The sequence below is a fragment of the Apium graveolens genome, chromosome 1, assembly GCF_009905375.1.
Source record: "Apium graveolens cultivar Ventura chromosome 1, ASM990537v1, whole genome shotgun sequence".
Taxonomy (NCBI): Eukaryota; Viridiplantae; Streptophyta; class Magnoliopsida; order Apiales; family Apiaceae; genus Apium; species Apium graveolens.
In genome coordinates, this window is record NC_133647.1 from 107,459,949 (window position 1) to 107,471,047 (window position 11,099).

Consider the following 11,099-nt stretch of genomic DNA (forward strand, 5'->3'; position numbering starts at 1 on the left):
CAAACCAACAAGAAGAGGACAAGTGTGGAGGGTGACATCACATGATGACCAAAGCATGACATAAGGGAAAGAAGTGTGGTTGATTTATAACCACACAATTTTTCATGGTTAAAAATGATTAAAACAAAACAAAAGTCAACCAACCAAGGCAAATCAAAACAAATCACAAAAAACACAAAAGCTCTTCCCTTTTCTTCATCAAGCTCTCGGCCAAAATAAACACGGCAACTTCAAACTGCCATATCTCCTTCTATACTCACTCAAATGTTGTGTTCCATAGCTCGTTGGAAAGGTAATGAGATGGTCTACAACTCTTGTTCACAAGTCTCGTCCAAATAATCATGTAAAGACCCTCATTTTTACAGTTTTGTCAATCGGACTTTTAGAAACTTTAAAGCCTAACTTTGTGTTCTTGATTTCTTTGGAAAGGTCAAGCTTGTAGGAGGCTCCATAAGGCTTCCTAGTAACTTTCCACCCTCCAAGAAAGGTATAAATCTTCACACCCTTTAGTAATAAGTTTGAATGTTGAAGTTTGGAGATGGTTTGGATGGATGAGTAGTAATTTGAATGATAAGCATGATTCGAGCTTAATTGTTAAGTAGTTTAGTTGAATTTGGAGATATTATAATATATGATTGGATTGAGATCCTTGAGCTTATTATGACTGAAATCAGTAGCATTGATGTGTATCTTGAGTTATTATTGATTGGTAGTTGGATTGATATGATTTGGAATGGTAAAAATTTGGGAAATCGCGTAAACATAGCCGTCGTAATGTCCGATTTACTTTAGACTGTTTTTGCTCTTAACATCAAGACCCCAGAACTCCCTGTTAGGTTTTGACCATTGCCATGATTAGATAGTTCATGTTACGAGCTTCGTTTTGATATGTGGTTCGTTTGAATCCGATGTACGCTTTAGGGGAAACGACCGTTTTAAGTAACGACGTTTCACGACCGAACCATTACCCCTCGCCTTACTTTGAAACCCTGGTTAAGGACCTTAAATGACTAATTGGGGTAATAAACAATTATTTAAAGTGGATTAGGCAGTTGGTAAGGTACTCGCGAAAGAATCGCCTTAAAACCCTTAATGGTTAATTTATTAAAAATGGTGGAGTCGAGGGTACTCGAGCGACTTAAGTAAATCGTTAAGCGCGAAAGCGAACGTTAGGACTCTAAATGGTTAAAGTCTAGTTTCTTAAGCGACCGGGGTTTAATTCTGACTTATGTTGTTGTTCATAGGTTATCGGACCCACTCTAAGCTTAAGTCTATCCGGGAGCACTCAGGCAAGTTTTCTACCCGTATAACTGTTGTTGTGATGTATATGTGGATATGCATGATCTTGTGATAAATGCATATTTGTTATTAGCAAATTCTTGCGATATATTGTAGCATGTGATATGGTATATATGCATGCCTGTTTCGTATTCTTGATTTATATATCTGTTGGTTCAAATGCCTATTAGTTGCATAATACCTATGTTAGAGATAAGCAGTAGTGGCGTTTACCCTTAGTATAGAGGACCCAAAGGTGAACATTTTTCTAAACCGGGAGTCGCTGTTCCCGAGTATATAATATATATATATATATTTATATATATATATATAGATATAGTTTTCAAAACTATTAATCGAATAAGTTTTATTCGATAACTTTATTAATGAATATTATTTGGAATATTCATTCGAGGACTTATGACTCCGCTTATTTTATTTAATGAATATTATTTGAAATATTCATTCGAGGACTTATGACTCCTCTTATTTTATTTAATGAATATTATTTTGAATATTCATTCGAGGACTTATGACTCCGCTTATTTTATTTAATGAATATTATTTGGAATATTCATTCGAGGACTTATGACTCCGCTTATTTACTAAATAATATTCTTTATTTTATTAAAGAATAATGTTTCGATAATCAAACTTATTTTCGATTATTCAAATAAAGATCATACTTTCGTATAAGTATATCTTTGGTTATTAATATTCATTTCAAGTATGAGTTTTAAAACTTCTACTTCAATTATTTTTATAAAGATTATTCTTTATGGGAATAATATTTAAATAATAATATTCAGATATTTTCTAATATATTGGGATTGATTTATTTTATTAAATCAGCATTACTCCAAACATTCTTAAAAATGTTTTCGAGTCTTCAAAATGATTTTTAAAAGTTAGGGCGGATCCCAAAACTCATTTTCAAATTTAAGATATTCCTTTCGAAGGGGATTTAAATACTCACTCAAAACCTGGGGAATCCGGCTCTGTGGTGTATTTTACATTCGCAACGTGGTTGCTGTTTTGAGAAAACAATTTGATTACTTGCCCAACGTTCGGGAAGTAAGTCCATCTAATTGAGTCGGCATAAGCGACATGCCGGGGTACGGTCTATCAAAGTGTAAGTGGTTGGGTGGCAGTCCATCAACGCGTAAGAGGCCGGGTGGTGGTCCAGCACAAGGTCCTTATGTGGCCAGGGTGATGACCGGTGGGGGATTCATCCATCTACTAGTAGAAAAGGTTACTTATTGGTATCTTTGCCTGATCAGCAAGATATCAGGTTTATGCCAAGGTTTTCTCCTTTCCAAATTCATTGAATATTGCAACTCTGTTTATAATTTTCATAACAGAGGTTTTCAAGGAGTGTATGAAATGTATATATATATATATAGGTGTGTATATATATATATCAGGACTTAATGAAGTATCTCGTAACTTCATTATTTATAATGATATTTCAAAGATTGAATCTATTCAAGTCTTATCTTGTAGTCTCATCAGTGTGATGAACTTTTGAAACTAATTATAACTTGAACGGTGGTAGTTCAAGTAATATTCGGAAAAGATATAAGTATATTGGAGTATCTTGTAACTTCATCTTTTAAACTTATATCTAGTTAATGATTATCTTATGCATGACAAAGATTTTCAGAAAAACGTTGAGACAAGGTTGGATATATGAGATCAGCTTACAACGATATTTTTATACAGTTATAAACTGGAACTCTGTGTATATTATACATGTCAGAGGATTCAAAGATTGTGAAAAGTATATATGTACATATACTGAATATTTTGCGTCTTGGTCGCGTTAAGATATCAGCTTGGTTCATTTCTTCTTGACCAAGACTTTCATGAGTACTATGAGAATGCTCATATATTGTTAATCATTATACATATTATTTTGGTGGGCTTGTTGCTCAACTTTGCTTTCTCTTTCATCACACAACAACAGATAGAAAAGATGAACAGGACCAAGCTCCCAATTCGCAAGCGGATAGGAAACGTTCTGCAGTTTCCTATAGGCTTTGATGTCGCTGTAGCTGAGGTAGGAACTACCAATAGGCTAGGATTTCAACTTTTGATGTACCAGACTTATGTATCTTTATTAAATGTAATAATGGCAAAGAAATGTAAATCTATTCAGAAACCCTTTTAAGGTGTAATAGCATAGAATTTTGGAATAAAATGACTCGTGTTATTTTTGGATATTCATCTCTGAGACTATAACTTGTGGTGTGTGTGTTTATTGTGGGGTCACAGTACAGAGTAGTTGATTGTTTATTAAGATTGGGTGTTATTAAGGGAAATGGAACTCGTGACGACCCGAATCCCCGACCCCGGATTTGGGGGTGTTACATAAATGGTATCAGAGCTAAGCGTTATAAACCTCAGAGATGATGTGACGTTAAAATAATAAATTCACTAAGATAATAAGAACTCTTGCCAAGTTCATGGTCGGAATACTTAAATTAGCGCTGACAGTTAAAACCCTTATGGGAACCCTTATAAATATCGTGTTAGGAGCGTAGTTCGTTACCGTATATTGTAGCGGGACTCCGAACCCTGAGGTTGAGGAGCAACAACGCGATGATGTTTTATTAGTTATTGGAGATCAGATTGTGGATCCGATAGAGCGTCCTAACATGGGACCGGATGATGTTCATATTGAGGATGTAGTGGTTGAGGATGTTGTCCTAGATGGGATTGTTGCTGAGGAGGATCTCGTGAAGGATCCTAACAAGAATGAATAAAGGACCATTGAGGAATTAATGACCATGGTTAGGGAAATTACCAGAGGTAGGATTGGCCGGTCACTACTGGAGGTTCGTTCAAGTTTGTAAAGATAGTAGCCCCTTTAACGCGGCTTACTCATAAGACTGAGAAGTTCGAATGGACAGAGAAATGCGAGAACAGCCTTTAAGAACTGAAGCAAAGATTGGTGACGGCCCCTATGATGGCATTGCCGGATGGAAAAGAAGATTTTGTGATCTGTAGTGACGCTTCGCATAAGGAATTAAGGTGCTTCTTATACAGCACAACAAGGTAATCGCGTACGCGTCAAGACATCTAAGGGAATATAAAATTCGATATCCCCACCCATGAGCTTGGGCTCGTGGCAATAGTTTTGCCCTAAAGATTGGAGGCACTACTCGTATGGAGAGAAGTGGGAGATTTACACAAGCCATAAGTGCTCTAGTGCATTTTCACGCAGGAAGAGCTCAATATGCGCCAGAGGAGGTGATTAGAGCTAATCAAGGATTACGATTATGAGATTCTTTATCATCCAAGGAAAGCCAAAATGGTGACTAATACCCTTAGTGTAAAGGAGAGACTCAAGATGATAATGTCTTTGAGAAAGTTGATAAGAGATTTTGAGAAAATGGAAATAGATATGAAGGTAATCGGAGCCGGTACGGAAAAGCTGTTTGAGATTGCAATACAGCCCGAATTATTGGAAAAGAACATATTATGCCAGAAAAAGTGATGAATGAAGGCAGAGAGCCAACAAATAGATAAGAGATTAATACCGAGAAAGATGATAAGGGAATAATGAGGTATTCCTACAGAATTTGGGTTCCAAATGTTCAAGAGCTTAAAGATGAAATCTTAGATGAAAGCTAGTTTGAGGAATAAGATTAGAGCAAACCCTGAACGTGATAGTCAGGGAGGTCGCCATCAAGATAGAAGGAACCCATAACATAATGGAGTGGAAAATGAGGATTTTAACGTATAAGATAACCCCAAGTATGGGAGAAGGATGAAACATTTCATACTAAGGAAACAGAAAGTCGAGTAAGGAAAGGAGACCTGAGACGATACTCCTATACGACAATTCATGGACCTGTCTAAAAAGAACTTAGACTATTATCCCCAACCACCACCTTGAGGAAACAATGCGGTTGGAAATTCTTTCATGACCTTTAAGTCGCTAAGCTCTCAGAGTTCCAAGGAACAGGTTGACCCAGTCGAGGCAAGAGCCTAGCTAAAGGAAATATAGGAATCATTGGAGATTCTAAATGATTGACGAATCACAAAAGACTGTTTTTGTCATTTACCCTCCTAAGAGAGAGGCCACCCGCTGGTGAAAGGCCAAGGAAGGCACGAAGCAAGAGATTATAATAAACCGATTAAAGTTCAGACAATTGTTTTCGGGAAAGTAATTCCCAAGATTATGGAGAGAGTGTAAAAGCTTTACAGTCAGAACAAAGGCGGACGAGTATGATGAAATATGAAGCTAAGTTGTAAAAGTTGTCAAGATTCATTCTGATGACAAGAATCCCAGAATGATGTGATGTTTGAAGTCAATGATTAGTGGGTTCAAAAAAAATGATAAGAGAAAGGAAAATAAAAAGAAACTGAAGTGGAAAAGAATATAAAGGCAATAGAGTTTGAGGAATGATAAGGGAGTTGGGTATGAGGAAACCCTAAAGACTCGTAGAAATAGAAATAGAAAAGTATGTAATCGTCAGGATGAGGGTGATTCACCATGAGTTAAAGTTGATGATTGAAGGAATAAGAGATACATATATTTAATCCCCTGTAAGTTGGGAGGATTTGAGGAAACCTTGAGATAGTTTGAAGGATAAATATTGAGACGCGGATAGACTGAGGAGACAAGGAAGTAAGAAATTAGGAAAATTGGATGAAGGAAGTGACCTTCAAGAATGTGAAGTGTAAGACCGGTGGCTTGATACCTAGGAAGGGAGACGCCAGGTATGAGAGATATCCCAATATTGAGATGACTGTTGAGATAAACAACAAAAGTAAATACGGAATTATTAAGAAGAAGTTCACGTTGAACACGACCAATATCTTCCAGAACATCCTTGTTATCGTTACCAAATCAAGCAAGAAAAGTAGATAACCGTAGTTATCTTTTGGAGGCCATATTGATTGACCTCATTTTGAATACATATGTTATTGTGAAATTAGGCATATACTATCGAGGTGGGAATGATTGAATAAGACACCCTTATCAGGGATATATGACTTGATTTATCCATGGAAGGATGCATGTACCTTTTTAAAGGTGGCATTAAAGATAGAACATCGGTAACTTAAAATGAATCCTAGGGGAATGCATAAAGGTTGGCATTCCACCCTTAATAGGGATAACATGAGTTTTGACAGTATGAATTGGAAAGGATCAAGGTAGCAACAACCTTTAAAGATCAGTAAAGAAATTATTCAGAAGTACATAGACAATGGTTCTAGTATTAGTAAAGGGTATTTCGATATGCCCTGTATCTAGGGAATACAGGAGGAACGATTCAAGGATATCCTTAGAGGTTTTACAAGGAGAAAGGTAATATTCAAAATTCTCAAGAATAGAAATTTTGATAAAGGAAATGTGACGTAATTATAATGATGCCAAGTGGGGCACGTGTTAAACCACGAGAAAGTATAGATCGAACCAGTAAAGGTCGAAATTGTTCAGGGCAATTAGGACCTAAGATAAAAGATGTTCTAAGTATGATTGAGAGTCAGTCGTGATAGTGATTAACCTCGAAAGACTAAGGCAATAACTTATGGTAAAATGGTAATTTTTTTTTTCTCTCACCAGGATTTAAGAAAAACATTTTCACATAAGCAGTGATTGAAATGAGGTAGAAAATTTAGTTGGAGGTGGTTAAAATGACATTGATTGTAAGGAAATTTTACTATCAGGAAAGACCAAAGAGGTGGCCGACACTTTAAATGTAAGAGGATAATTATAGGCACTCGTGCGAAGGAATACAGTGATGATGGTTGAAGCCGGGAAGGTTGTATTACGGTTCGGAAGATTGACATTCCTTCTGATGACTGTGCAATACTCAACCGTAATAGTAGTTGGGTAAAGGTTTAATTCGTGTAATCGCCATGAGCGGGCTATCTATCTTAAAAGGTACTATCTTGAGATAAGCCAGGACCATGTTTCAAGAAGGACTAAACCAACCTTTGAGTTAAGTCTTCTATTGAAGGCATATGATTAAGAAGGGTATTAACCTGCTATCGTTGCTTTGATTGAAACTCTTCTGCAATTTTATCTACTTCATGTCATGAAAGTACGTCAGAGTTTGGAGTGTTCTTCATGAATTATGATTGGTGATTATTTTAACTCCTTAGAAGTATTCTATACGACATGTATGGACTCCGTATGGTTAGATATTAAGATTTCATGGAAAGTGAATGACGACAGTAGGTCAGTGGTGGACCATAGTAATGCAGCAATGATTCTGCGAATAATGAGCTGATTACAACCGTGAGAGTTGTATTGGAATGGATGTTGAGATTGAGTACCACTAATCGGGTCGTGGTAGTGCATAAGTTATCATTGATAGACTAATTAAGTAGAGTATCTACCTATTGAATATTTATTCCCTCTTATGAAAAGAGAGTCGTGTTACTATATGAGGAAGGTTGCGGTGCAAGCATAGAATTCTAGTAACGATGATGTCTAGAATGAGATCCCAGATTCGATTTTCGATATCGAGGAAGTTTCAAAGGTGATTGTGTATAAGCTCGAGGAAGAGCATGGGTCCATAGAATGATGGACGGAATAGCAAAAATATTTAGGCATGTGAAATATGATGCTATAATACTTAATGTTGATATAAATACATATATGTTTTGTTCTCCTATGACAAACCTCTATAGTTCAGAGGTAGATTCCAAGCCAGATATTTTATGGCAATAATTTTTTTTTTACGAACATACAATTCTCTTCAGTTCGTTCTTTTCTCTTCTTTTCATTTCATGTAAGCTGAGAAGAACAACCCTTCCAGAAGGGGAGGTATTGCCGAATGACTATCTATCTGTGTGATAGAAGCCTAGTAGGATACCATCTATTGTTTAATTGCTTGTCAAGTACTAAAGGCTGACCACCTTCTGTACTAACTATGCGATATAATAAGTGTTCATGATCATAGTGATCTCTCAATAAATTCTTTTACTTCTATATGAAGGACCAAGCTTTCGAAGATGGAAGCAGCTAAAGGAAGTAGTATCAGTACGGTGGTATTCCGATTCCAATGCGTCCGTGATACTAAGGTTGATGTGGTTATTAAAAGGTAATAGAACGCTAACGAGCAAAAGTGTAACCAGTATAGTATTATGTACGGAAGATAGTAATGACTACAAACTGGAAAAGAATGGGTATTGAGAAGCAAAAGCCATAGTGCTAGAAGCTATGATGAGAGTCTGTGCAATAGACTTGAATGAATTTAGAATGATCACTTAACGCGGATTGAGTTTTCTTATGAAAATAGATCATATGTCATTATCGAGATGTCACCTTATAAGATCCTTGAGGGAAGACAATGTCGATCTCCCTTATGATATGATGATGTTGTAGAGCGCAAGATGCTTAGACCAGCAGTGGTCCAAAGGACCAAGGATATAATAGATTTAATTAGAGGATGGCTGGTAGTAGCCCAAGATTGGCACACGAAGTATGTTGATTTGATATGAAAGGACAAGGAATAGGAAGTAGGGGACCTAGTACTGTTATAGGTATTCCCTTGGAAAGGATGGATGAGGTTCGGAAAGAAAAGAAAGCTAAGCCCACGAATTGTTGGACCCTTTGAGGTATTAAGACGTACTGGGAAGTTAGCATATGAGCTAGCCCTACCCCCGAACATGTAGCAAGTTCATAACGTGTTCCACGTATCAATATTAAGGAAGTATAATTTCGGATGCCAGATAAATAAGGGCATATGAGCGCATAGACATGCAACACGACGTAACCTATATGGAGCAACCATGAAGGGTTATAGATTGAAAAAGGAAAAAGTGCTTAGGAGAAGGGCTATCAAACTATTCAGAGTTTGATGGAAGAACTACAATGTGGGAAAATTTACTTGAGAATTAGAAAGTGCAATGCTAAGAAAGTATCCCTATTCATTTTTTATCTGATTCCGGGACGGAATCCTTTTAAGGAGGGGAGACTGTAATAACCCCAATTTTTGGAATTTTTGAAACCCTTATGAATAGTGTTTTGCTGATTATGCTGAATAAGAAAACTTTTCATGCCACACTGTGTAGGGGCTCTTTTATTGATCTTCTGGGATATTATTAGTACTCTATATGATAAATAAGTGTATGTAAAGATCGTCAAAATCAAAATTCGAACACTTTGATTTTTCCCAAAAATCTACCAGATACAGAAAGAATTGAGTATAAGGTAACAGAATAAAAAGGATTTAAGTTCAAGGATTAAAAGAGAGGATCATGAAAGGAATATAATGTATTGAGAAAGGTTAAAGAAACCTAAGTAATAAGATCCCGGGTATGATCCCTCAAACGATAAACAAAAACGAAAGTTAAGCGAACCGTATAACAGATCAGCGGTCATTAGGCAAACAATTAAGAGTTAATCAAGGAGGTTAAGGATGATGATGTCATCAAACCAACAAGAAGAGGACAAGTGTGGAGGGTGACATCACATGATGACCAAAGCATGCCATAAGGGAAAGAAGTGTGGTTGATTTATAACCACACAATTTTTCATGGTTAAAAATGATTAAAACAAAACAAAAGTCAACCAACCAAGGCAAATCAAAACAAATCACAAAAAACACAAAAGCTCTTCCCTTTTCTTCATCAAGCTCTCGGCCAAAATAAACACGACAACTTCAAACTGCCATATCTCCTTCAATATTCACTCAAATGTTGTGTTCTATAGCTCGTTGGAAAGGTATTGAGATGGTCTACAACTCTTGTTCACAAGTCTCGTCCAAATAATCATGGTAAAACCCTCATTTTTACAGTTCTTTCAATCGGACTTTTAGAAACTTTAAAGCCTAACTTTGTGTTCTTGATTTCTTTGGAAAGATCAAGCTTGTAGGAGGCTCCATAAGGCTTCCTAGTAACTTTCCACCCTCCAAGAAAGGTATAAATCTTCACACCCTTTAGTAATAAGTTTGAATGTTGAAGTTTGGAGATGGTTTGGATGGATGAGTAGTAATTTGAATGATAAGCATGATTCGAGCTTAATTGTTAAGTAGTTTAGTTGAATTTGGAGATGTTATAATATATGATTGGATTGAGATCCTTGAGCTTATTATGACTGAAATCAGTAGCATTGATGTGTATCTTGAGTTATTATTGATTGGTAGTTGGATTGATATGATTTGGAATGATAAAAATTTGGGAAATCGCGTAAACATAGTCGTCGTAATGTCCGATTTACTTTAGACTATTTTTGCTCTTAACATCAGGACCCGAGAACTCCCTGTTAGGTTTTGACCATTGCCATGATTAGATATTTCATGTTACGAGCTTCTTTTTGATATGTGGTTCGTTTGAATCCAATGTACGGTTTAGGAGAAACGACCGTTTTAAGTAACGGCGTTTCGCGACCGAACCATTACCCCTCGCCTTACTTTGAAACCTTGGTTAAGGACCTTAAATGACTAATTGGGGTAAGAAACAATTATTTAAAGTGGATTAGGCAGTTGGTAAGGTACTCGCGAAAGAATCGCCTTAAAATCCTTAATGGTTAATTTATTAAAAATGGTGGAGCCGAGGGTACTCGAGCGACTTAAGTAAATCGTTAAGCGCGAAAGCGAACGTTAGGACTCTAAATGGTTAAAGTCTAGTTTCTTAAGCGACCGGGGTTTAATTCTGACTTATGTTGTTGTTCATAGGTTATCGGACCCACTCTAAGCTTAAGTCTATCCGGGAGCACTCAGGCAAGTTTTCTACCCGTATAACTGTTGTTGTGATGTATATGTGTATATGCATGATCTTGTGATAAATGCATATTTGTTATTAGCAAATTTTTGCGATATATTGTAGCATGTGATATGGTATATATGTATGCCTGT